Source organism: Podarcis tiliguerta, assembly GCF_965153285.1.
Source record: "Podarcis tiliguerta genome assembly, chromosome: Z".
Taxonomy (NCBI): Eukaryota; Metazoa; Chordata; class Lepidosauria; order Squamata; family Lacertidae; genus Podarcis; species Podarcis tiliguerta.
Window position 1 is genome coordinate 45,736,718 of NC_139553.1, and position 27,183 is coordinate 45,763,900.

A 27,183-nucleotide genomic window follows, 5' to 3' on the forward strand; every position below is an offset into this window, starting at 1 on the left:
CATTGGCTTGATCCATCAGGGTTTTTCTTACATTCATAATCCAATTAAATAAATAAAGTGTTTGCCACTGGCAGATCTTCAACATACAGAACCTTGCACTGCAAAAGCCCCTTGAATGGACACAAACCTTTGCTTCAACATCCCTCGTTTCATTCCTCCTCAGGGCTAGGGGCCATCTCACCCTCCAGTCACACAATGGCACCAAAGCCTCGTTTCATGTCTCCGCTTTCAGCGAAGAAGGAAGAAGGAGAAAAAACAAGCTTTGTTTGGTTTCTGCCTTTCATTTTGACTGTGTTCCCCCTTTTCATTTGGAGTGCTTTTACAATCTTCTCGCTTAACGTCCCGCTTGACAACTGACTCCCCCTGTCTCTGTCTCTCTCTGTGTGTTTGAGAGAGAGAGAGAGATGAAGAAACATATTTTATTTACTGCCTCCTATAAATTATTTACTAGTAAGGCTGAGGTAATTCCATTAAAGCTGCATGGTTTGTTTAGACTAAATAGTTACCTGGGGACTCTTTTGCTGCTATAAAGACACATGATTACAGGAGGGAATGGAGAGGGTGGCAGACGGATGGGGGGGGCAACAGTTCAGAAGGAGATGTAAAGAAATGAGCTTTAGAGAACTGGACAGAAGGAAGGGGGACCAAAGGATGTTTTGCTCTCTCTCAGTTTATAAGGCCAATGGCTCCAACAGGATTTCTTATTCCCTCATGGCCTATCTAAGAACCAAGCAGATTTCTGGCCTCCTCAAGTAGAAAAGAGCATGGCCTACTCTTCAGAATAGTGACCTTGTTGGCTCCCATGACAACCTGGCCTCACCTGCCTGTCCCTCCACCCAGTCCACACTAAGTACGTTAGGTACGCAGCCTCTCATCTCTGCCACCTATGTTTTGTCTCTGTATTTATTTTTATTTGCATGAATGTTTAAAGAAACCCACCCACTCCCCATATAAAAGGCCAGGACCCTGTACTACCAAATTGACAAGTACAATCAGTGCTTTTTTTTCTGGAGGTATGAAGTATCAGCACTGTCAACCCCCCCCCCCCATGTTAAAAATGTGGCACTTACCGTAACAACTTCATGGAGAGTACCAGCACCTTTTTTTCCTATTTTTTTAAAAAGCACTGAGTACAATAAAACATAAAACACCATTAAAACCCGTACAAAATAATAATACATTAGACTGACTCATTATGAAGAACTGTAAACAATTGAATAGGCTTGTCAGAGTAAAATGGGTAAATTCTAGTGCTGTGTCAAAACCTGTCCCTTAATTACTCAAATGCTTTATTCTCCTGTGAAAGAAGCTTCTATTTTTCTGCCTGTTTCTCAGGGCAATTAGAATTTCTCTAGACAGTTAGTGAGTGCAGAGTTGAGCTTATCTTCTTGTTATGAGATGGCTACAGATGGGTGAGAGGGTGTTTCTTCAGGAACATTTCTCCAGATCTCTGCCTCCCCTTTCTAATTTAAAAATCCTCATAGGACAATATTACCTCATGGCATCCTCCCAGAAAGTTTAATCTAAGCACAGCCAGCCAGGGAGGAAGATTACTGAGCACCCCAGAGCAGTGCAGTTGCTGATTTTGTTTTTAAGCGAAACTCTTCCTTTCACCCTTTAAAAAAAAATCCTTCTGTGCTGATTTATATAGAAGTAAAAAGACATCCCTTAGGGAGGGAGTGAACAGCTGTCAGTCACACAGCAGGCAGCCTCCCCACCTGCCTGCCCTTACAGGAAAGCCCAGCTGTTTTCAGGCAGCACAGGCACCCAGGCAGGCTGCGAAATGCAGAGCACTGAAAGAGAATTACAGAATGAAAGAAAAGACACTCACAAACACACTTTATACATAATGCATGCGCAGCAAAATCCTTGCACCCTACCCAGGAGAATTTCCTAAACAGGAAGCTTCCACACTGCCACATTTTGTTGCATTCCCAAGTTTTGTGTGTGTGTACGGGAGAGAAAGAGAAGGATTTCACCAACTTTTAAAGAAAGTGTCAAAAACCTGTAAGTCTTCCCTGGCTTCTAGTGGAAGGTGCTATTGCGTGTTCAGACCCAGGGACCTCCCCCCTAAATAAATTCACACCTGACTCAAATTTTAGTTTTGGTTTTTGGCAGAATTTAGGCCACAACTTTATTGATTACAGAAGGTGAGTGGTTGCATAGGCTCTGGTTCGACTAGCTCCCTGCACCCTTGCAGGCAGCGCTGACCCAGGGCACCAGCATAGGTCAGCCAAGAGTGAACACCTGGGTAGGCGAAAAGCCGGGAACAGTCTATGTCCACTCCCCAGATCCCGCCCCTGGACTCAGGCATGGGCACAACCCCCTCTTGGGGGTTGACCAAACCAGTTGAGTCCCTGGATTCCTTTAACAGAATACCCTTCACATAGGGATGGAGAGACCGCTCTCCCATCCCTATTACCTTGAACCAGTGCCTATCCACCACACGAGCACCGCGTTCGCCACCAACCACTCACACCTGTAACCAGTTGGAAGCCAAACAACTTAAAATCAAGTGGATGGACAGGAAGTAAGAGGAATGCAGATTCCACATCACATTTTGCCAAAAGTGCACCCTTCCCAAAGCTCCTGATCAACTTGACTGCTTGGTCAAAGATGACATACTTGACAGAACACAACTCATGAGGGATAGCATCATTTACTGAACAACCTTGTGGGTAAGATAAATTATGAATTAAGCAAAATTCCCCAGGGGTCTTTTTAGGCATCGCACCCAATGGGGAAAGGTGCAAATCCAGGTAAGGAGGGCACTCATATCCTTCCCAAGGCTAATTCCTTCCTGATCTTTTGCCTAGAAATATCAGGCATCTCTCTCTTTTCTGATTTTCAACTTTTGGGGCCCTAGGCAGGAACTCCACTGGGATATGAAAGCCTTCTGAAAAATCCAAGCCACAAATATGAAGCATCATCCGTGTCTGGGTATCTGTGCAGCCATGCTCTCAAGCAATGTGAGTGCGAGATAGGGTCAATAAGATATCATTTAACATCGCGGGCTGCCTGAGGAGAGGCTCCTTTTTGCTCCTGATGGGAACCTCTCCTCGTTCCTCGAAAGGACCGTTTGGCCCCACACGATACAGCAGGGTGACCCCCAAAACATTTGTCGCAAGCTTAGGAATACCTTCATCCCTGATGCTGGCAGGACCTTTTATTGTATTCCCAGCAAAAAAAGGCACCTCCCTGGCTTCTTAACGTCTTGCTTGGATTTCAGCTGCTCAGTGGTCTTACTCTCAAAATTAGGAGAGACATAAGTAGTCCACACATCCAGATCCTTATGACCCCATCCAGAGAAAGGATCCTGGTGGCCTGATGTCTAAAGCTCTCGTCACAGCTTATAGCTGCCGCCTCTCCAGCCAATGCAAAGGCCTTGTGCACCAAAGATTGATAAATCCACAGGTGCAGACTTCTCTTGGGATACGCTGCAGAAATAACCCCAGCAAATACCTGAAAGGCATCAAGCCACTTCTCAAAATTTCTCTCCACTTTATGGGAGCTAGCCTTGTCCTTGCCCGTGCAACCTGCTTATCCTTATCTGGGCATTCATTAGGGGGAAGGAGCTTAAAAATATCTACATAACAACCGTTAAGTATCCTATTTCGCATCCTGGATGGCAAGTGCACGCCAGGAATAATATCTCTGACCACATTGGTCAAAACTTTAACGTCCTTGACCAGCTCACCATCAATGCATTCCAGAGGAAGGCCATATCTGACCCTGTGCATGTTGGCTGTATGCTGCTGCACCCACCTGGGAAGGCCCGAAGCCCCCTCACCATGATCCCAGTACAGACCCAGAATCATCATCAGAGGTCTGAGAAGATGTACCAGTAGATGAGGAGGAATCACCATCTCTGCACCTCCTAGCCCTGCGTTTGGAGCGATGACTCCTCTGCCGCTTGCCACCCGAAGAAGGGACTCTAGGCACTGGGAGATCCTCCTCTGAAGACTGGACACTGAGTGCTTCCCTCGAAGGTGCTGACTGAACCTGCACAGAACTAAAAACATGTGAGGAGCTTGGTTGGGAGAACCCCCCCCACACACACACACATGCTGTGTGAGTTGAGGCCCTCAGCTCCCAGACCCTGGGGGTGCTGACTGTGAATGAGGCAGCCCAGACCAAAAGGCCTGCTGTACCATAGCACCCATACTCCTAGGATGACCCCAGGACTAGCTGGGACTGGGATCCTGGAAGGCTGAAATTGGGAAAGCAAGGCCCCAGAAGGGTCATAAACCTCACTCCCTTCACTCACATCCGAAGGACCATGAGCCTCAAAAACAGTAGAAGATGTGGAGGGGCCAGGCTGAGAGTCAGGCTGCCCCCAAATTGCTGGGCCAGCGTCTCAAGTTCTGTATTGAACCATGTCATGGCAGCAGGGTCTGAACCAATATTAGCCATAATTGCACCCAAGCGATCCAGCATAAGCTGAGGAACCGTGGGGGCAGGCACTGAATGCAGTGACTGAGACAGATCTCTAACCACCCTCTTAGAAGGGAGAGCAGGACTGGGATTCCTTTTGATAGGCATCTCAATCCCGTCTTTACTGGGTGGGGGGGTACTGAATTTATGTTCACAATACTAATGGCACTGCAAAAGGGAGGGCAAGGATTAACGGGCAGTGGCAGGTTCCGCAACCAGGAATGCTCAGGGGTTGCAAGCCCCGTGGGGTGAAAGCCCTGCTGGAAAGAAGGGAAGCGGAAGGAAAAGGAAGGGGTCAACTTTAAAAAGGGGAATAAATAAGGAATGAATTAAAGAAAAAGAAAGATAACGGAAAGAAATCACCAAAGATGATCTGTTGAAGGTAAGTCTCTCGGCTGCACAGAGGACACGCTGTTAGCTTGTTCCGAATGCACGAGCCAAAAAAGGAAGCTCTAGGTCACGTGTATGGGTATATATAGGTCCCTCAATCCGTTTGGACTGTGCCCCATTGGCCAGACTGAACCCAACATCGTGGGACCTACCAATCAGGTATTGTGGCTGACCAATCTTACCCACCCACAACACAGGAGGTGTTGTGGCATTTAAAAATGGATTGTATTCAGACCCTTTTAATTGTAGGATACTAGGGTTATTGTTTTGTATTACATTGTATGCCACCTTGATACCTTTTCAATTAAGGGCAGTAAAAGAAAATTATATCAATCACATTATTTGGAAAGGGGGACAGCGGAGAGTGGATGAAGAAAAATCTCATCAAAGCAGCCACAATTTTTAAAGTATAGGGTAGTAATGGTCAGAATGTGGGACTGGTACCTGGGAAACCAGGGTTCAAATCCCCATTCACTGTCTCTCATCCTAACCTACCTTGTGAGGATAAAATGGGGAAGGGAGGGGAGAGCTATGTAGGATAGAAATGTTGCAATAAATAGCAGAAATCTATATCTATGGCCCATATTAATAGAAGAAGTATAAAAACTATTAAAGTTTAAGGTAGATTGCTGTAATTCCATCTTGCTCTTGCGTCTCACCTTTACCCTCCACACTTCGTTCTTTCTCCCAAAGTCAACAATTAGATTGTAAGATATTACAAACACACACACACACACACGACACCACTGTTGGAGCAGTATAAATAATTAAATTGTCATCATCTCTATTCCTAGATGCATGTTAAATAAGCATAAACAAAGTCAGCTCCTATTGCCTTTGTTAAGAGTAAGGATGGGTGAATCTGGGTTTCTCTCAGTTTCTCATTTTCCCCATCTTCACATTGCCAAAATTACTTTGTGATTTATTTATTTTTAAAGAAGGTCCTAATGAAAAATCAGTTTAGTTTGAATTTCTCCTAATATACAATTTTTTTGCAAAGCATTTTTCCACAATATGAAGTATCTCTCAGTGTTACATACATTTTAATTCCCCCCCCTTTTTATAGTTTGTGCATTTTTGTATGTTACTTGGCTGGAAAACTGCACTGAAAAATCCACAAAAAATGCAAATTTTGAAAGATGGCTTTATTTCATTTTGTGCAGACCTTTGGAAAGTGCAAAATAGATAGGTTTGCCTTTAAATGTGCACCAAATTGAGTTAACATCCCATCCATTTTAAGACTGAATAATGCTGGATTGTTCGTTCATTCATTTATTCATCCCTCTCTCTATTTTTTTTATCATTATAATTTTTAATGTCCCATCTTAGATAATTCCAGGTCACCTTACAAGTAACATTAAACTTCAATTTTGTTTTTGTTTTGTTTTTAAAGAAGCACAATAAATAATATCAACATGTTTTTAAAAAGTCATCAGGATACTCCTCAATAATGAAAGGAGGGAATGGTTCAGCGGGATCATTAACCAAATAATTAATTAATTTGGTTGTTAGGTGCAAATTTGGGAGAGGGAGGTCATAGAATCAGAATTGTAGAGTTGGCGGGACCCTGGTGATCATCTAGTCCAACCCCCCTGCAATGCAAGAATATGCAACTGCCCCAAACCTTGGCATTATGAGCACCAAACTCTAACCAACTGAGCTGCTTGCAAGTCATATGGTTCTGCCATTCAATAATTTGCTATTGTGCTTCAAATGACCAAAAGGGATATAAGGGATAACACCATTTAGGCAGATCATTGGGAGAATCAACTCTGATATCGCCATCTAAAGTGGTCAAGATGGCAGATCTGCAATTGACAAAGCTGGCCATAGAAAGTGAGAGTGGGTGTGTATAACCCTCCTTTGCAATTTGGATCTCATTTCAAACCCTGTGTTCTTAGATTAAAGGACTGTTGTCCTGCCCAGGTTCTTCATTTACTCAGCGCTCGCTGCAAAAGACCGACCGTAGCAAATTCCATTGGTGTTAAAAAAATACATCTTTCTGTTGGAGACAGGGGCACTGTTGTCATGGCCTGCAACAAAGTGTTACTGTTTGCAGTTGATGGATGCTACTGGCTTAGAGAGTGCCTTCGAGCTGACTGCTACCAGACTTTGTCTTTGAAATAGAAAGTTATACAGAAACTTTGGGGGGAGAGGAGAGAGAGAGAGAGAGAGAGAGAGAGAGAGAGAGAGAGAGAGATCCTGGGTGCACATTGGGGTCACTGCTGCTTTGCAGATAGATTGATAGGGTGTTTTCCTTCCTTTTGGATAACTGCTTGTGACCAATGGATTCCTGTGCACTTGAACTTTGGGTGGAGTGTGTAATCAGCAGTGTGAATGGAGCACTCAGTCATGATGCCCACAAAGGCTGACGCCTCCAAGTCGTGAATTAGGGGAAGACGGATCTGTCAATTGCAGTCTCTCATTTTCCCGGTCTTAAATTCGCTTTTCCACATCCGTTTGCAGTTGTTGTTTTTTAAGAGGGGAAATCCTCGGGAAAATTCACCATTCAATTAAACTCACACTTAAAGGCATGTCTCTCTAATTTGAACATCCCAAAACAATATGCAAGCTGAAACACAGCCTTCGGGGGGGGGGGGGGTTACACTTCTCTGAATTTTGCATTCTTGTTCTTCAGCCAAGCAAAAACTGCATACAGTAGGTAAAACAAATCCATATATCAGTGAAAACAGCATACACAATTGTATTATGTTAGGGAGCATTGCTTGCAGAATTGCGTCTATTTGGCAAAATTGCATACAAAAATGTGTCTGTCAGGAGAGATTCAGACTCAAACCCTCAGAAATTTTCAGAAGGATTTCGAACTAAAAGAATTCCCAAACTGATGTGTCAGCGTGGAGAACTGAAGCAAAGAATGGAGGAGAAGATGAGAAAATAAGAGAAACCAAAACTGACAGATTTGCCAAGTCCTGCCTAGAAACAAGCTGCAATGATCACACAAGCTGGGCTGACTAACTTTTCATTTAACTTACATCCAAGCCTAGGACTCGGCTGTAAGAGAGAGCACTTGTATGTCAAGCTGTAGTAAATTATAGCAGATGACAAGGATGAGAAAAGATGGCTGGTGTCAGGAGTGTGTGCAGAAGCCAGGCCTTGTGACCAATAGGACTTTGCAGGACTGGGGCCTTCCTAAGTTTGTTCTGAAGAGGCAAGGCGTTGCCTCACAGGTGAGGTCGATTGGTAACTCACAGCACCTGGTGGCAAGAGCCAGGAAGGTATAGAAGGTCAGCATTTCCCTTCGACTCTTTGCCACAGCAACACGTTCCCTGCCTTGCTGAGTTTGGTTCCTTGACTCTGCTTCTTGATCCTCGGACCCCTGACTTTGTGACTCCTTGCATCCTGACCCTCAGACCCTTGGCTTCCTGACTCCTGGCTTCTGGACTCCTGTTCCTGCTCCCAACTTGCCATCTTGCCCCCGGTCCTGACGTCCCCAGCTGGGACTTTGATCGCCCGTGAACCGGACCATGACAGCTGGTAGGTGGTGGGGTTTAAACTAAATAGTAAAAAGACTAAACTTATGGCTAAGAACTTCATGGCTCAAGAGAAAGAAGAAATTGAGAGGACAACACAGTTGAAGTTCTGTCAAAAAATAAAATATCTTGGAATATGGCTAACATTGAAAAACATTAATCTTTATCAAGACAACTATATTAACACATGGTCCAAAGTTAAAAGGAATATGGGGATTTGGAGTAGATTAAATTTGTCTTTTTGGGGACATGTATCAGCTATAAAAATGAATATCTTGCCAAAGCTACTATTTCTGTTTCAAACCATTCCAATTATCGGGTGCACAGGCTGTATAATAAAATGGCAGAAGGAAATTTCTAAGCTTATTTGGCAGGGGTGCAGACCGAGGATAAGACACACTTTACTTATTGATATCAAGGAGAGAGGGGGATTCGGCCTACCTGATTTAAAACTCTATTATGAAGCAGCATGCCTCTCTTGGATAAAAGATTGGTGTCAACGTAAGAATACAGATGTACTGGATCTTGAGGGGCATGATCTTCGCTTCAGTTGGCATGCCTACTTAAATTACAAGTCAAAAGTACATAAGAGTTTTACCAACCGCATAAGAAGAAATTTGTTGTTTGGACAAAATATATGGGCAAAATATAAAGTCCTGTTGGAACCAAAAACTCCATGTTGGATTTCTTCTTTAGAGGCCATGTTAGTTAAATAGAAAAATATGAAAGTAAATTGGCTCACTTATAATTTGTTATTAATTCAAGATGGTAACCAAATAAAATTAAAGAGAGATGAAGAAATAAAAGATCAATTATCAGGATGGCTAGAATATGACCAGCTCTTTGAGACATTCAAACAAGACAAAAAAAATGGATTCAACAACGAGCCCTCAAAATTAGAAAAAGAATTGTTAAATAATACCAAAATTATTTCCAGAATGTACAGACTCCTCGTTGACTGGGAAGTCAAGGAGGAGGAGGTGAAGGTGGTAATGATTAAATGGGCGCAAGACATCAGAAGTACCATCATGATGAGTGAATGGGGAACTCTGGAAAACTAACATGAATTTTATGGCATATTATACAATTAAAGAAAATATTATGAAAATGCAGTTTCGATGGTAGCTTACACCATCAAAACTCTCCAAGATGTATAAAAATATTTCAGACAAATGTTGGTGGTGTGGAGAAACAAAAGGAGATATGTACCATATGTGGTGGATATGCCGAAAAATTAAGAGTTCTGGAACCTCATTTATGATGAGATGAAAACTCTTTAAATTAACATTCTCAAAGAAGCCAGAAGCACTTGGAATTCTAGGCAGTGATATCCCGAAAAACATAAGAGAAATCTTTTTATATGTGACAGCCGCTGCCCAGTTATTAATTGCATTGAACTGGAAAGGGGGGAAAGTACCAACAGTAAGGGAATGGCAGAATAAGTTCTTAGACTATGCAGAAATGGCTCAATTGGCAAATACAAAGCAATCATTCACGCAAAAATGGGATATGTTTAAGAAATACCTACAAAAATATAATAATGACATAACATCTATGGCAGCGTTTGAATGACCCTGGTGTAAATTAAATACTAAATAAGGAAAAATGGTACAATATGTTATAAAAGTATTAGAAAATATAGTAAGAGTAAGGTAAGAAGTATAAGTACATTCTATGTTGTAAATGTAACTTACATCGGGAAATGATGGGAACTCTGTTTTGACATAATTTAGTTTATTGGATTTTTACTTTGGTTTATTTTTGTTTAGTTAGAAAGTATAAGAAAAGAGCATATATAAGTACAAGCTTAAATCAATATTTAACTGTATAATTATTTAAGGTTGTTATTATTATTATTATTATTGTTGTTGTTGTTTAGTCGTTTAGTCGTGTCCGACTCTTCGTGACCCCATGGACCAGAGCACTCCAGGCACTCCTGTCTTCCACTGCCTCCCACAGTTTGGTCAGACTCATGTTGTTATTATTATTATTAGTTTTACCTTTTCTTTGTACGTGTATTTAAGATTGACCTTAAGGTCCACAAATGACAACACTTTGGAGGTCCCAAGCCACAAGATGGTCTCAACTAGGGCCAGGGCCTTTTCAGTACTGGCCCCGACTTGGTTCAACTTTCTGTCACAAGAGACCAGGGCCCTGCGGGACTTGACATCTTTCTGCAGTGCCTGCAAGACAGAGCTGTTTCCACCTGGCCTTTGGTTTGGACTCAGTCTGACCCCTATGTTTCCCTCCCCTTATGCTTTTGACTTTTTAAATGAGGCTGCATTTTAAATTGCATTTTAACCTGTATTTTAAATTGTTGTTTTGTTTTGTTTTTGTTTTTTCTTAATATGTTTTTACCAAAATTTTATTGGTGTTAGCCGCCCTGAGCCTGGCTCTGGCCAGGGAGGGTTGAGGTATAAATAAAAAAAATTATTATTATTATTATTATTATTATTTATTTATTTATTTATGCTATCCCTGGATGTTAATTAATAATAAAATTTTAATAAAAGAGAGAAAAGAGAAAAGATGGCTGGTGGACGTAACCTTTTTATGATGGTTATTGCCTTTCAAAACTGGAGCCCCTGTTACGATGTATTCTATAATCAGTTTGCAGGGATGGAGCATCACCTGCTTCCTGAGCCAATTACTTGTGTTATGAAAGAGCAAAGGCCATATTCCCCAACATCCATCTTAATGCTTCCTCGAGATGACACAGAGCACACCTTTGCTTTCATTGTTATGAAACCTGTGCTGCCCTTTATAATGAGTTTTGCAAAGGACCCTGTTTTCCCATTTTGTGGGGTGCATATTTGAGAATGGCTATCATGGTGGCTCACCCCCATACACGGGAATTGTAGAATTGGCTGTGCATAGTTAAATTATGGTATTCACTCATTCAGCTTTATGCAAAAGGAGGGGGGGGGGACTGAAGCATAGAAGGAAGGGTGGAGAAGCATTAGGACTTGCAGGGACACATCAAAACATTAAATGTACAGTGACACCTGATTATTGTGCAAAAGATGAAAAACAGGAACATGCTACTATGGGTTAAAAAGCTTGGATGGTAGAAAGCAGAACTTTTTGATGACAGTTTTGATGTAAAGCCAGAATCAGCAAGCAAGCAGGAAACCCCACCTCTTTGTTGTGCAGCTCATTTTCAAGGCACATGAAAGTCTGAGAGAAAGCAATCATTTGACCCTTGGCAAGATAGTTTGATGCCAAATCCTTAAAAAGGGGGGGGGGTCAGACCCAAGAGGATATAAAAATAAACTTTTTTGTGAAGGAAGTAGACCCAGTCTGACTGCAAATATCTATTTTCTGTGTGTGGGCATAAGTTCAACTCTCGCATTTACTGGCATAGAGAATTTGTTCTGAACATTAAGTGGGTTTGGGTTTGACAATACTTTTTTGGTTGTATTTAGCCATCCATCTAAAGAGCAACACACCAAGATCACAATCATTTTGAATTGGCCTGTAAGCTCAGTTTAAGTACAAAAAAGTTGCATGTAATGCAAAATAAAAGCATTAGCTGCTAAAACCTGACAGCACACAAACTTTTTATATATTTTTTATTTGCTAAGCAGCTAAAATGGGGGGAGAGTAGCTTGCTAAGTTTCTGAACAGTCAAAATCCTTAGCATTTTATTAACATGCGCTTTGTGTACTTTGATTTGAGACCATTAAGTAAACAGAAGAATCTTTGAAGGATGATTGTAGAAAAAGAATGAGGCTCAGGATTTAACAGGAGAGTCTTCATTGAAGATTACAAAAAAAAAATGCTTTGGAAATTTTGCATTTCAATATCAATATGGCACCCGGCACAAAATACAAGGGGGGAGAGAGGGAGGGAGGGAGGGAGAGAGAGAGAGAGAGAGAGAGAGAGAGAGAGAGAGAGAGAGAGAGAAGTATAATGCTGAATGGAGAGATAAAGTTACTATTCTGTTCTGACATTGGGTGGTAATCTTATTACTGAATTAATGAAGCAAAATGTGATGAAGTAACCGGATGTCTCCCAGTTATTTGAATTGCTGCAGGAATCATTATTACTCTTTATGGAGAAGGGGGGGGAAAGCCCCAGTAGGATAATAATTTCATTAGGGCCAAATGAAATGTCACTGAGTATGGAATGACTGCATTTGAGTTTTCCAGAACTCTTATTTAAGATGGATGTTGTGCAAAACAACAAGGTGTGGAGACAGAAATTTGAAACGGAAGCCCAGACATCTGAAGTTTGTAGCAGTATGGCTGTATGAAGACACCAATTTCCTTTACAACTCAGGTTCATTGCAGAGCTGTTTCAATTCTTCTGCAGTTTGGCTTCCAACAGAAACTATGTTATCATGTTGCTGTCTACTGTAGCAGAATTCTGTGCAATTAATTACATTATCATTACCAGCAGCCCCCCATTTATATACATTCAATAGGTGTGTGACTGTGCATCCGTGCATCATGCTGAATCTGGAAGTAACTCAAAAATGTCACAGGGTGAGGGTCGAACAGGGTGTTTACAGGCTTTTTCAATGGTGTTTCAAATATATGCAATGTCACTTAATCTGGATGCAATCCCCTTATTCCATACCATTATAATGCGAAGGGTATTCATTTCAGTGCAAAGGAAACTCAATGCAACTGCGGTAGGTGGAGGAACCATCAATTACGCTTTGTTTGCAGACTTTAAACTACAGTGAATACTGGTCATATTGACTTCCAGTCCACACATGGCACGAATGCTCTCATTTCTGTAAGAATTCTCTGTCACCTTTAGAGTAATAGTCTTTAAAAGGAGATGTTGAGAAGATATACATCACAATCCTAGGCATTTTTACTCAAAAGTAAATCCTGTATTTTAGATGAATAAATCCAACAATTCAGTTTCTCTCGTTCTTAACAATCTTAATTAATATATTTCCAAGCCAGTTTGCAAACCTTTTTGTTAAAAAAGGGCCTCTCGGGGTTTTAGTGGTGCATTTCTCCTGATAGATACATTTCTATACATTTTGCATTGTATTATTTCTTACTGTTTTATTTCTTACATTTTTACATTGTGTTTTACTGTACTACAATTTTATGGAATTCAAAGTGTAATACAATATATAATAAATAAAAGAAGCGTTAACATTAAAAATCACACAGCATCTAGCACAGCTTATTACAACATGCAACAGAATCTGCAAAGACCCTCAGCAAGTTTTAAGTGGTCTATGCTGGGGAGAGTTTGGGAACCACTGAGCTAAACTGATGGGCAGCAACTGCCCAGAGTTTCGGCAGCAGACTGTCCCAGCCCTGCGAGGAGATGCCAAGGATGGAACCTGGGGCCTTCTGCCTGCCAAACAGGTGCTCCACTATTAAGCTACACCCCTTGCCTCACACACTAGTTCAAGATCACCAAGGAAGCTTCATGGCTGAGTGGAGATTTGAAAATAAGGGAGCAATCCTATGTGCAAGAAGCCAGCATAAAGAAAGCCTGGTGCAAGTAAAGCCAGCATAAAGTTGCAAAAGGTCCAATCCTGATTCAAAAGTGGGGCTCCTGCTGCTACTCCGCCTAAGCCTGGCAGAGGAAAAACAAGCCTTTAAAAAACAGTGTGTTGACATCCAGGTCACGTGACTGAGCTGAAACTGGCTTGAGATCCATCCTAAGTCTCCCTTCTCTGGCCCCACCCCACGTCTCTTTTTGGGGATTAAAGCCACCCTTGGCTCAGTCAGCTTCAGCTCAGAAGGCTGAGCCCTGGCTGAGCTGGGATGAGCAAATGAAGCCACTGAACACAGGCATGCCTCCAGCTGAGCTGTTGTTGTTGGGGACTTAACCCCAGTTGAGTCAGGAATCAGCCCGCTGAGACAGAGATCCACTGCATCATAAGCTGCTCATCCTGGAAGATCTTGGCAAAGCATTGCCCACTAATACACAGGTTTTCTAACCATGGTTAGGGAGCATCCGGACCAAGGGCTGAATGTGTTCCACAAGGCCTCTTTATCCAGACCAGAGCACATCCCCTCAAGAGCAAACACTCCTTCTCACCAGTCCTGCTTTGGGCTAGAATGGGTATTTAGGCTCTGATCATATGTCTTGTGGCCTAGATGGATAGCAGAGAGAGATGTGTGTGAAGAAATAAGCCTAAAGTAAAGGGGCAGATGGGGCTCATCCACCTGAAAAGGGAGCCCATCTAGGAGAAGGAAAACTCTGATCATAAACCTCCACTGCCTTGTGTGATATCTTCAGAAGAAGAAAAGGCTCAGGAGTAAACCCTTCACAAATCCAGTGTGGAGTCCCTAAGATGGTTGGATTGCGCCTTATATGTCGCCTTCTGGCAACTTCTGTTGCCAAGCTGGTGCCACACGTATTGCTCTGCTTTCCTTTGGACCATATCAGAAAGACCAAGAGAGGGGGATCTTGTTGTCTAGGCAGCCCACGACCTCCATGCTCAAGCTTGCGCACTAGGGAGGTCACTTCAGCGCTGCTAATACAGCAGTTTGACTTCAGATGGATGCCAACAGCAACAAAGTTTTTTTTTAAAAAAAATCATTTGTTGCTCCACCTACTTTTGGTTTTGGCTCCACCCACTACTGCCATGTGGCTCCTGGAAGGTGACCTAGAAAGAAATATTGCTCGTGGCCTGAAAAGGATTTCCCCACGCTTGCTTTAATCCTAGGTTAATGACCTGTGACCACCCAGACATTGCTGGACCACAATTCCCATCATCCCTGCCTTTTGACCATACTAGTTGATGGGAGTTAGGAATTGAAGTGCATCTGGAGAGCCAGAAGCTCTGACCGCTACCCTGCAGTAACTCCCACACCTTGCAATTTGTTTTGGTATCTGTGCTGACATCCCATTGCATTTGTCTTTTCTTCCTTCTGCACACGCACACGCACACACACACACCCTGCACCCGGCGTTAATCTGAGAGTAAACAGAAATAGCATTTGCTGTGCCATGACAGGTACATAGCAAGGCTTTATTTTGCACAGCTGCCTATGGAAATGTAAGTCTGTAGAATTCACCTTGTTCTAACAGCTAGCTTTCTCATAAACAATGCCATCCCTCTGATTAGGTGGGAATCCTTACAGTGTTTCTTTAGAGGAAGGTGTCAGTGAGCTGAAGTGCGTTGGAGCGACTGAAGTACATGCAGGATGGTGTTTCGCACAGACAATCATACTGGCAAAGGCTGGTGTGCCTTTGTTCCCTATTGGATTGGCACAGTGTATAACCTCTCAATTCATTTAGCACCATAGTACAGTCGTACCTTGGTACTCAAACGCCTTGGCTCCTGAACAAAGTGGCTCCCGAATGCCGCAAACCCAGAAGTACTGTAAGTGTTCCAGTCTGCGATCATTTATCAGAAGCCAAACTTCCGGTGCAGCTTCCAATTGAGCGTGGGAAGCTTCTGCAGCTCCTGCAGCCAATCAGATGGTTTCAGGAGTCGAACTGACTCCTGGAATGGATTAAGTTCGAGAACCAAGGTACCACTGTACTATTCTGACTCAAGAGAAATAAGTTCCCAGTTGCAAGGAACTTACAATCTGTACTTCAACTGTGCTTGCTTCCATGCTTGACTTTTTTATCTGGACTTGCCATCCTCTGCTTACTCAGAATGAGGGGTGTCAGAGAATTCCGATGAAAACAAAAGTGAGAGCCAAATTTGCCAACATTTGCTTATCCGTCCCATGTTCAGAACAGAAATCAATCCAGACTATATGATTGGCATTTGCTGCCATTGTAGCTTTCAGCCCACAAATGATATGCAGTTGCTGACAGTTGCATTGTGTTCCCTTTGCACTGAAATGAATGGGGTGGAATAACACAATGACAGCACAGTATCTCCCTATATACATAAAACTGTAAGGCTGTCATCACACAGCCTCCACTGGAGGATCTGTAGGGCCACATCACAACCCTGGATTTGCATGAAGTTAAACTGGGGGAAGGGGGATGAGAGCAAAAGAGAAAACAGGTTTTATAATGCCAATTTGAAACTAGTTTGAATAAAGGTAATTGAGAGAGAGGAAGTGGTGGTTTTAAACAATGGCAGAGGTGTGAATCAAGAGTGACACTGAGTGGGGGAAGTGGCAATTTGCAAAAAAAAAAGGTTTGAGTAGAGCTGGGAAAGGCTCTGTTGTGTTAGCTTCAAATATTCCATAGCACTTTCCCACAATCATGTATTTCACTCCTGAGGTCCCAGATTCAATGTAGTAGTTTAGAAGAGATATTTTATTAACAAGCAAACACCCATCCACTGAACTCCACCCTCCCTAACTGAACAAGCTAACTGACAGGCTTGCTCTCCTATTCATCTTTAAAAATACAGTAATGCATATCAGCATGGGGTGTAAGCAGGCTGCACAATAGGAGTGGGGATAAGGCATGGAAACAGGGTAATCTGTGTGCAAGGGAGAGTCGAGAACAGTAAGAACAAAGGTGGAGGGGAAAGGGGAGGCGAGGAGAAAATGGAAGTGCAAAGCGGCTTGTGAAACAGGATGGAGGATACAGTAAGAGGATACTGCCCTCATAACTGGTAAGAAAGTGAGAAGGGTGCTTACTACTTGCAATGTGTGGGAAAAGGAAGATTCAGGAAGTTACTAGGGGGTGAAGGTGGAGTCAAGACAGGGGTGTGGCCTGGGGAGAGGGGTGTAGCTGAGAAAGGGGTGTGGCCCTGGAAGAGGGGTGTGGCCTGGGGAGAAGGGTGACCATAGTCTAACTGCCCCATAAGCTTATTGCCAGAAAATCAGGATCCACGCTCAATAAACAGGTTCTCTGGAGGAGCCCCCAAAGAGGCTGCCGTAAGAGTCCAGGCAGTGCTGCAGAAGTATGTACATGACACACAGCTATAGGAGATGATGGCCTTAATTAGTCTTAAAGAGATCCAGCCATCGTGAAACAAACTCATCCAATCTGTCCTGGAAAACCATTTCTGTGTGTGCATATGTTGGAGGTGACATATGAGGTGTCTAGTTTGGGAAGATGGGACAAATCTTCAAATCAGCTCATGTACAGTTATCTATCCACACACACACACACACACACCAGCAAAACCACCCCCCACTCGAGCTAATGAGGTTTTATCAACCAAAAAGTTGCGGAAAGCAGGAGCCACAAGGCCTGGTGAAGTTGATGTTATCATGGGATAATTGGCAGTGTCAGGAAGCCAGGTGCCTCCACAGCAAAGAAAAATGCAAGCTTAGCATCATCAGAAAGTCAATCAGCAGGTAATGTCCACTGCTTGTATGGTGGGTCAGTGCTTATAGTACCTCCTCCTTCTGCGTGAGTGGTGTCATTTTGGCTTCCTGAGTTGTTGCACCTGCACACCTGATAATTGGACATAGAGGGACTGATTGATGGAAGGAATTTATAGCCCCAAAGAAGATGTACTAATCTACTGTACAGAAGTAAAACATACATTTGATTCTCCATCCACTTTTGCATGCCCAGAGCTAGCATACACTCCACAGAAGTTTGCCTAGGAAGGAATGTGGTCCTCAGACTGAAAAGTTTTCCCCAACCCTGCTCTAAACTGAATGTGGCTACAACATCCTGCCTAATTTTTGCATTTGATTATAATGATGTGTAACACTTTGCCCAAGGAAGAGTCCTGGAGAACTCAAAAACCACATCATTATTTTGTGACATTCAGTTTGGTCCTAATAAAAAGCATGGCTCAACCGTGAATTTTGGATCTTTTTGTATGGACCACCCATGGCTACCTCCTGAAGCCAAAATGGGGCTCATAAAACAACTTTTGAAAGGCAAAGCCGGAAGGCAACACAAGCCCACTGCCTGCACCTAATTCATATCTTGATGCCTTCCCCCCACCCATCCGTCAACCATCTTTCAGAGAAGTAATCAAGAACTTGCTTGTTCACCAGTCTCCAATGAAGATCCCCTCCACTCCTCCATCTTCTCTGCCTCAGGGTGATGGCTGATTTGCATAATTCAAGATGGCAGTCCTAAAAGGGTCTCACGCTAATCGAATAAGTCATCCCAACAACTTCGGTAATTAGCCGGAACTGCACAGACCTACCTGTCCCTGTCTGCTCCACCTCCATTGCTTCCAATTTCATCCCAGCTGCATCCCACAGAAGAAAAGTCTCTCCTTCTCAAGCAGACCAGGGCAAGAGGGGAACAAGGAATGTGGGGCACACCACTAAACACAAGACTGGGATGGTGCTACCAACATCACCCTCTACAGATCATCATACACCCCCTCATGAGCCACACAACTTCCCCAACCCTGCTTTGCACCCAGGACTGGCCCACCCATGAAGCAAGGCAAAGTGACTGCCTCTGGCAGCAGGATCCATAGGGGCAGCAGGTTTGACCTCCAAGGAAAGCATCATCTGCTGCTGCCACCATGGTAGCAGCTGCACAATCCTTGCAGGTGGGATCTGCTGCCTACTTGCCGCCTCCCCAATGCCACCTCTGCAGTGGCTTCTCACCGAATAGAAGGCACTGCTACTATCCTCCCACCCCTAGGGAAATGGTGGGGATTGCCTTCTGGGGCCTGCACCCATCTGGCTTTGGGATGTGAAACACAGAGCAGACAAGTACAACATTCCTAGAGAGGGATGCTTGTCCAGCCAGTAGATAAACTTCCTCTTTCCTCCTGGGCTGGGACAAACTTCCTCTACATGTGACCAGAGGTGGGCGTGACCTTACCTGTGCAGGTAACAAAATAGCACAGGGCAGGCAGCCATCTCTCTCTCTGACTCCATTCCTCGAAGAAGCAACATCTCCTTAGCCTGAGATGCTCTCTTGGCTTCCAGCCAAGAGAGGACAAAGGAACTACCCCCTTATGGGATAGATTCCAAGTGTATAGATTTTGTGACTTAAGTCTGCCACCTGGGATCCATCTGTGAACAGAATGCGTGAGTAAACTATTTTATACCATTTATACAAGACTGTGTCGTGTCTATTCTTTTTAGGAGGGAATAAAGGGAAATTACCAGGAAACTTATTTTAGAGACTTAAGCAATCCTGGCAACAACTTATCTGCTGTGTAAGTTTAAAAGGGAATGTTACTCTACTGAATTATAGAACTTGCTAACACAAGTTGGGAACAATATATCCTCTCCTGCCTCCCTGAACATTCTCACACTGGCATGATTCAGAGAGAGCCCCTTCCCCCCTGCAACAGCCTTGGTTCCCAGTTCAGCTGTTGGATGAGGTTGATTTCATAGAATTGTAGGACGGGAAGAGACCACAAGGGTCATACAGTCCAAACCCTGCAATCCAGGAATCTTTTGACCAAGGTGGGGCTCAAACCCATGATCCTGAGATTAAGAATCTCATGGCTTACCAACTGGACCTTCCCTCTTGTTCCTGGTGTAGATTTTCACTCCCTGCAACCTTCTTCACGGGTGGGGTGGGAAGCACCATTTTGTGATTTGCCTCAGGTGCCAAAATGTCTTTAGCCAGCCCTGCTTGAAGCCTCCTTGAGTATTTTTGCCTGGCAGAAATGCATCCTTGAATTCTTATGATGCCTCTTGCTTACCCGGCTGAAGGATAGAGACTAACCAACCATACAATGGTAATATTCACATTTGCTGCACTGTCCACTTTTGCCTCTGGCCCCTCTCACCCTTGCCATGTGTCACCCAAAAGTTTGCGCTCTGTCCGAAATGCGGACCTCTGTCTGAAAAAGCTTCCCATTTTCTATGCAACCAAACAATAGTCCTTCCATCCTTCTTTCTGTCCAGGTCCTTCAGCAGATTTGGGGAACCTGTTGCTCTCCAGATGCTGAACAGACTCTCTTGGAAGGTGGTGGATTCTCTTTCATGGGAGGTTTTTAAGCAAAGGCTGGATGACCATCTGCCAGGGATGCTCTCATTGAGATTCCAGCATTGCAGGGGGTTGGACTAGATGACCCTTGGGTACCTTCCAACTCTACAGTTCTATGGTTCTATGGACAGCCAGCATCACCAATTGGCAGGGACAATGGGAGGGCCACAGGTTTTCCACGCCTGGTGTGGAACAACCAAGCATGCAAAACCATTCCTAGGAAGAAACTCAGTTCCCTGATCAAACTGGACAGTGTGGCAGCACCCACTAACTCCAGCAAGGATGCACTGCAAACACTCACTTTTATCATATCTATGGAGGGGAAGGGAGCTAGGGGGAAGCTAGTGTACACATACCCATAAAAGGCTGCAATTTAGCTCATAAACTGCAGAGGCAGGCAGCGCAATGAAGAGAATATGAGGTGGAAGCCGGAGCAGAATCTACAATGAAAAGCATTAATAAAAGACGCATTTTGAGCTTGTGCTCTGTTAGAAGCTTACACAGTCTATTAGCAAAACAGCATATTGTATTCCAGGATGCCATATGGTATCTCACTAACTCAGCACATAAATCCCTAATACAATTAGAAGCTCCAATGTCCATGTTGCATTAGTGCTTCTGGGGTTCCCCGCTTCCATATCTGAAAGAATTTAAGGATTACTTTAAAATACAGGGATGTTTGTAAATACTATAGAGCAGCAAGAAGGAAATGAATATAGGAGCATTCACACAACTAAATAGCTCTTCTTCTTGGTAGAAATGGGCAAATCTGTCATTTTTTGTTCCCTCGGTTACTCATTTTTCCAACCTTAGATTCAGTTCTCTACCTTTCCGCAACAAACTGTGATTTAAAAAAAATCCTTTTGAATGTTCTTCAGAATATTTTTCAGAGTTTCCCTTAATAAAACACATTTTTGTATGCAATCTAATTGACTGATACACACATTTTTGCAAGCAATCTTCCTGGATATAATAAATGTTTGTTTGTTTTACTAATATAGACATTGATGTGCACACATTCACATAATATATGCATTTCAGGAAGAGTGAAGGGCTCTTAGCTCCATGGTGGAACATCTGCTATGCATTCAGAAGGTCCCTGGTTCAATCTCTGGAATCTCTAGGTAGGGTTACGAGAGATCCCTGGTCCTAGAGAACTACTGCCAGTCAGTGTATGCAGTACTGAGCTAGATAGACCAGTGGTATAAGGTAGCTTCCTATTTAAACTACTACTTCCCCCCCCAGAACCATAAGGACTGGAATCCTACATTATTTTTACTGGGAAGGAAAATAGCTCAGTGGCATCTCCAGGTAGGGCTGGGAATGTCTCCTGTCTGAAGCTCAGGAGAGATGCTGCCAGTTAGTATGGACCATACTGAGCTAGGCGGATGAAGGGTATGACTCATAAAATCATAGACTTGTAGAGTTGGAAGGGACTTGTCCAACCCACTCCAATGTAGGAATCACAGCTAGTGAACCCCTGGCAGGTGGACATCTAACCTCTGGGAGAGAGATCAATGAGACTAAAATCTGAAAAAAAGATGGAGAGAATCCTACTAAATCAATTCAGGTTGATCATCTGGGCTGTTCCCTAAAGTGTCGCTGCACCAGTTCCCTCCAGGATGAGAACTCCGATCTTCTTTCCCCAAGGAAATAATTCTGCAGCTTGATGAAGCTCACTGTCAGATATTTCTTTCTCTCACCCATCCTGTCTTCTAAGGCCTGAATGTCCTCATTTCTTAAACTTATCAATGCCATCTCCAACTTCTCGAAAGATTCCATCAATGGTGTCTCTGAAAATTTTTACATATCACTTGGGGAGACAGGTGAACTAATATCAGTGTACTGGAAGAAGCAAAGATCACCAGTGTGGAAGCAATGATTCTTCAACATCAGCTTTGTTGGACTGGTCATGTTGTGCACATGCCTAAATGTCGTCTCCCAAAGCAACTACTCGATTTTGAACTTAAAAATGGAAAGTGCAATGCTGGTGGTCAACAAATGAGGTTTAAAGACTCTCTCAAGGCAAATCTTAAAAAAAAAGAAATGTAGTATAAACACCGACAACTGGGAAACACTGGCCTGCAAGTGCTCCAGTTGAACAGCCTTTACCAAAAGCTTCATGGACAAGCACAAGAAGCACAAACTCAGAACGAAAGGGAGAAATGATCTAAGAGCTTGGCAAATCCTCACCATGATCCACTCCTGGCCAGAAACCCATGTCCCCATTGCGGAAGAACGTGTGGATCCAGAATTGGCCTCCACAGTCACTTACAGAAACACCATTAAGACCATATTCATGGAAGACAATCTTACTCAGCTATGAGTGATCACCAAAGAAGAAGTGCTAGTTTTTTAAACTCCATGTTGCTTGGCATCTTAAGGCAGCCTTCCCCAACGTGGTTCCCTCCAGATGTTTTGGGGCACAATGTCGTGCTGGCAGTGGGGCTGGTGAGAGTTGTGCTCCAAAGTGTCCCTGGAAAGACTGGTGTTGGGTCTGTGTCTGCTATTGTCATCAGTAGCAATTTGCAAATTCACAATACTAGCCCCCTAGCTTGGGGCTAGGGCTTCGCCTTTGCTTGGAAATGTAGTGTCAAGCATTACCTAATAGTCCAAATGAATAATGGTATAATAATAATACTATAATAATTTATTACTTATATCCCGCTCATCTCGCCGAGCCTGCCCAGCCACTCTGGGCTATTTGCAACAGAATATTAAAAACACGCGAAAACATCAAACATTAAAAACTTCCCTAAACAGGGCTGCCTTCAGATGTTTTCTAAAAGTCAGGTAGTTGTTTATCTCCTTGACATCTGATGGGAGGGTGTTCCATGGGGCGGGCGCCACTACTAAGAAGGCCCACTGCCTGGTTCTAGGTAACCTCACTTCTCACAATGAGGGAACCACCAGAAGGCCCTCGGTGCTGGACCTCAGTGTCCGGGCAGAACGATGGGGGTGGAGACGCTCCTTCAGGTATACTGGACCGAGGCCGTTTAGGGCTTTAAAGTCAGCACCAACACTTTGAATTGTGCTCAGAAACGTACTGGGAGCCAATGTAGGTCTTTCAGAACCGGTATTATGTGGTCTCGGCAGCCGCTCCCAGTCACCAGTCTAGCTGCCACATTCTGGATTAATTGCAGTTTCCAAGTCACCTTCAAAGGTAGCCCCATGTAGAGCACATTGCAGTAGTCCAAGCGGGAGATAACTAGAGCATGCACCACTCTGGCGAAAGAGTCTATTGGCAGGTAGGGTCTCAGCCTGCGTACCAGAAGGAGCTGGTAGAAAGCTGCCCTGGACACAGAACTGACCTGCACCTCCATGGACAGCTGTGGGTCCAAAATGACTCCCAGGCTGTGCACCTGGTCCTTAAGGGGCACAGTTACCCCATTCAGGACCAGGCAGTCCCCCACACCTGCCCACCCCCTGTCCCCCTAGTATAGACTTATACGACATAGCTGCATGCCTGAACTGACCCTGCTAGTACCAGAGAGGGGTGGCAGCAGAAGGAGAAAAAGAGGGAACAAAAGAAAAAGCCTTGTTCTATACGCACCTGTAGTTTGCAGACCAAGAAACAGGAAGAAAATGAGAATAGCTTTGACCTCAAAGACACATCCTTCTATTTCTTAAGCATCCAGATCAGACCCACAAGGGCAGATAAATTCTGCTTTTTGTTAATCTGTTCAAATCAATGAGAGATCAGTCCAACTGGAAGTGTGGAAAGTGAAGACATTGTAAAAGGAAATACTCCACCCGATCATGTGAAATCTCCCCCTAACCTTCCTTCCGCCTCATGCCAGAGTTTCCCTACACCTCGCAGCCCAAATCTACAGGGGGGCTAATCCTCCAAACACAGCACAGCCACTTCAGATTGGCAGCATTGGGTTCTATTAATGAGACTCGTTGTAGCAGCTGATCGCAGCTTGGCATTAATATGCAAAGTAGAGCGCCAGCCAATTCCGGACAAATATTTGTTTCCTTAATTGCCCTCCAAGGGCAAAAGTGGGAAAGGGACAATTGAGGAGGGAGAAGGAATGATAAATGTGTTCCATATAACCACTTCTTTCCTACTCCTTGGACCAGGAATGGGGTGGCGTGACCGGTGGGGCCTGATTTGTTTTCCCCTTGTACACAATTTCTGCCTCTCCTGGCAGATTTGTGAGAAGGCGCTGAGAGAATCTAGCTCTCCTCCTATAACTACCACCGCTCGTCAAATTCAGAAATGTCCTCCAGAAAGTTTTGTCAGTTTCCATTCGTCAGAGGCCCGCCTGTGCTGGCGCTGCGCTTTCCTTTAAAAGCTCAGGTTGCTTGTCTTTTCCCCTTTGTTTCCAGTCTGCTGAACCAGAGAGGATGGGTGGGTGGGTGGGTGGATCTGAGGGGAGGGGAGGGATGACGAGAAACAGAGAAAGGAGTAGGTGTTGGGGAGAGGGATAGTGATATAAGAAGATCCTGGGGCGTCAGACCAATGGTCCATCTAGTCCAATACCCTGTTCCCACAACAGCCACCCAGGTGACTGTGGGAAACCTGCCAACAAGGGCATACCTGGGGGTTGGACAGGCTGGCCCCTGCTAAGGGCAAGAGGGTGCACAGATCATGGCTGGCGAAGAGTGGCAAGGTGCCAGCCCACCCATGCACTCCCTGGGCCGCTCCTCTGCTACTCTGGGTCGTCAGGCAAGGCACCCAAGCTCCTCTAGGCACCTCAGCAGACAAATCTCTTTGGGTACAGGCACCGATGCAGCCAAGTGCACAAAGGAGCCTAGGTGAAGGGTGGACTTTGATAGTATGGTGTCCTGAGCTGGTTGAAAATTTGGTTGTTTCCCACCACCAGCCCTCGCCCTCACGCCATGCTAGGCTTTGGGAAAGAAGCCGCGAGGGTTCCTAGAGTTCTCCCACTTCCTTCCCAAAGCTGGGAAAGTGCTAACCAGGTTTTGGCAAGGAGGCAGGAGGACTCTGAGGCGTCTTGCCTCCTTCTCATAGTAAGCTCACCAAGTGCTTACTAGGTGCCCCCTCCATACATTGCCTAGTGCAGAGGAACCGGTTGTGCTGCCCTAAAACTGCCTCTGCTAGGTATGCCTCTGTCTGCAAGCAGAATCAGAGCACAAGAGTCCTCTCCTCTCCATTGAGCCATCCAGGCTGGTGGCCACCACTGCTTCCTGCAGGAGTGAGTTCCATAGTTTAACTATGTGCTGCGTGAAGAAGGACTTCATTTTATTAGTCTGGAATCTTCCGACGTTCAGTTTCATCAGATGTCCACGTATTATAAAGGAGGGAGGAAAACTTCGATCTCTCCACACCTTTTATCATTTTGTAAACTTCTGTCACCTCCTACTTGTGCTTTCTTTACTTGCATATGAACACTGAAGGTCCACTTAGTTAAAGAGAGAGGTGGAAATGTTAATACTGGGGGACACATTCCCTTCTGGGCAACCTACCCTGGGCCACATGGCGGTGGTGGGTGGGGCCAAAGACAAAAGTAGGCAGAGCCACAAATGCAAATTTCACTTTTGTATGTCACTGGTTTCTACACGCACTCTCACACACCCCATTCTGCCATTCAAAATAAGCTACACTCTTGTGGTTTTTTAAAATCTTCCAAGAGTAACTGCAGCATTCTGCAATAGGCCATGGAGGATAAAGCTATGTATTAAGCTACAAATGGCTACCTGGCTCCTCCAGGATTGGAAGCTGTATTTTTTAACACACATTGCCTAGTTAAAGTATAGAATTTGCTCTATGAAGCTGCAGGGATGGCCACCAGCTTGCATAACTTTATAAGAAGATTAGATAAACTCATGAAGGGTAATCAGTGGCTATTAGCTAGGATGGCTGCATTCTCATAGGTTTGGAGAGTTGAAAGGGACGTTGAGGGTCATCTAGTCCAACCCCCTGCAATGTAGTAATCTCAACTAAATTCTACAAGGTCTAGAGGGCCACAGGTTCCCCACCCCTGCATTAAGAAAATTGGGCACCCTGTCCAACCTACTGCTAATCACCCAAAGATCTGCCTGATCCTAACCTGTTTTCTACCTGCCTCTGTTCCTCACTGACTGGCAGTCATTCTCAGAGTTTTAGACCAGGGGGTTCCCAGTGCTGCCAGAGAAGCTGTGGGTTGAACCAGAACCTTTTGCATGCAAAGCAGATGCTCTCTTACTGAGCTCCAGGTGTTCCACACCTGACTGGAACATAGGAATCTGCCTTAGGATTAGGGCATTTTGGTCCATCTAGCTCAGTACTGCCAGCTCTAACTGGCAGTAGCTCTTTGTGGTTTCAGGCAGAGAGTCACCCGAGGTCTTACCTGGAGATGGCAGAGATTGGCCCTAAGACCTTCTGCATGCAAAGCAGATGCTCTAACCCTGAACTATGACTTAAACTATTTATGTATGCATTTAAAATGTATTTATTGAACGTCTACAGCTAAAATTACAGCCTTTCTTGACTGATGGTCTAACCCCCTGATCCTTTTTATGTCCTGTTTGATGAATTCCAACCCACCCATCTACCAATTCTACAATCATTTTTTTAAATGGACGGTCCAGAATAGAAACGTTAATGACATTAGCCACCAAATCCTAAAACCATTTAGTTCACCAGCAAGCTCTTTTAAGAGCGTTACACTGCAGTCCTTATACATTCTTACTCAGCTGTAAGCCCCGCGTTAGTGCACGGATGCCGGGCTTACCCTTAGACCCCGTGGAAAGTTGCAGCGTCATGATCCGATCATAGGGCTGGAGACTAAAGAAGACTTTCAGAGATTCCTTACCCACGCGTCCCATGAGTTTCTCACATTTGTTGACTCCCAGCTAAATGTATGGGCCCTCTCCACTGTGCTAGAGTTGTAACTGCCATGGTAAGGTCCTCTGATTTGTTCACACGTGCAGTTAGAGGCTGCAGGAGGCAGGGGCACGGGTGTGTGGTTCAGCTCTCCGCAAATTTGACTCGTTGCAGTGGGTGAGGTTTTTAGGGGCCATAAAGGAAGGGGCGGGATAGGATAATTGTACAAAAGCATATATTGCACGTTCACACCCGCAGTTGCATCCCATCGACATCTGCAGGTCTCTTTCCAGGTTTGCCAAGACCCGTAATTGCGTGTGTACA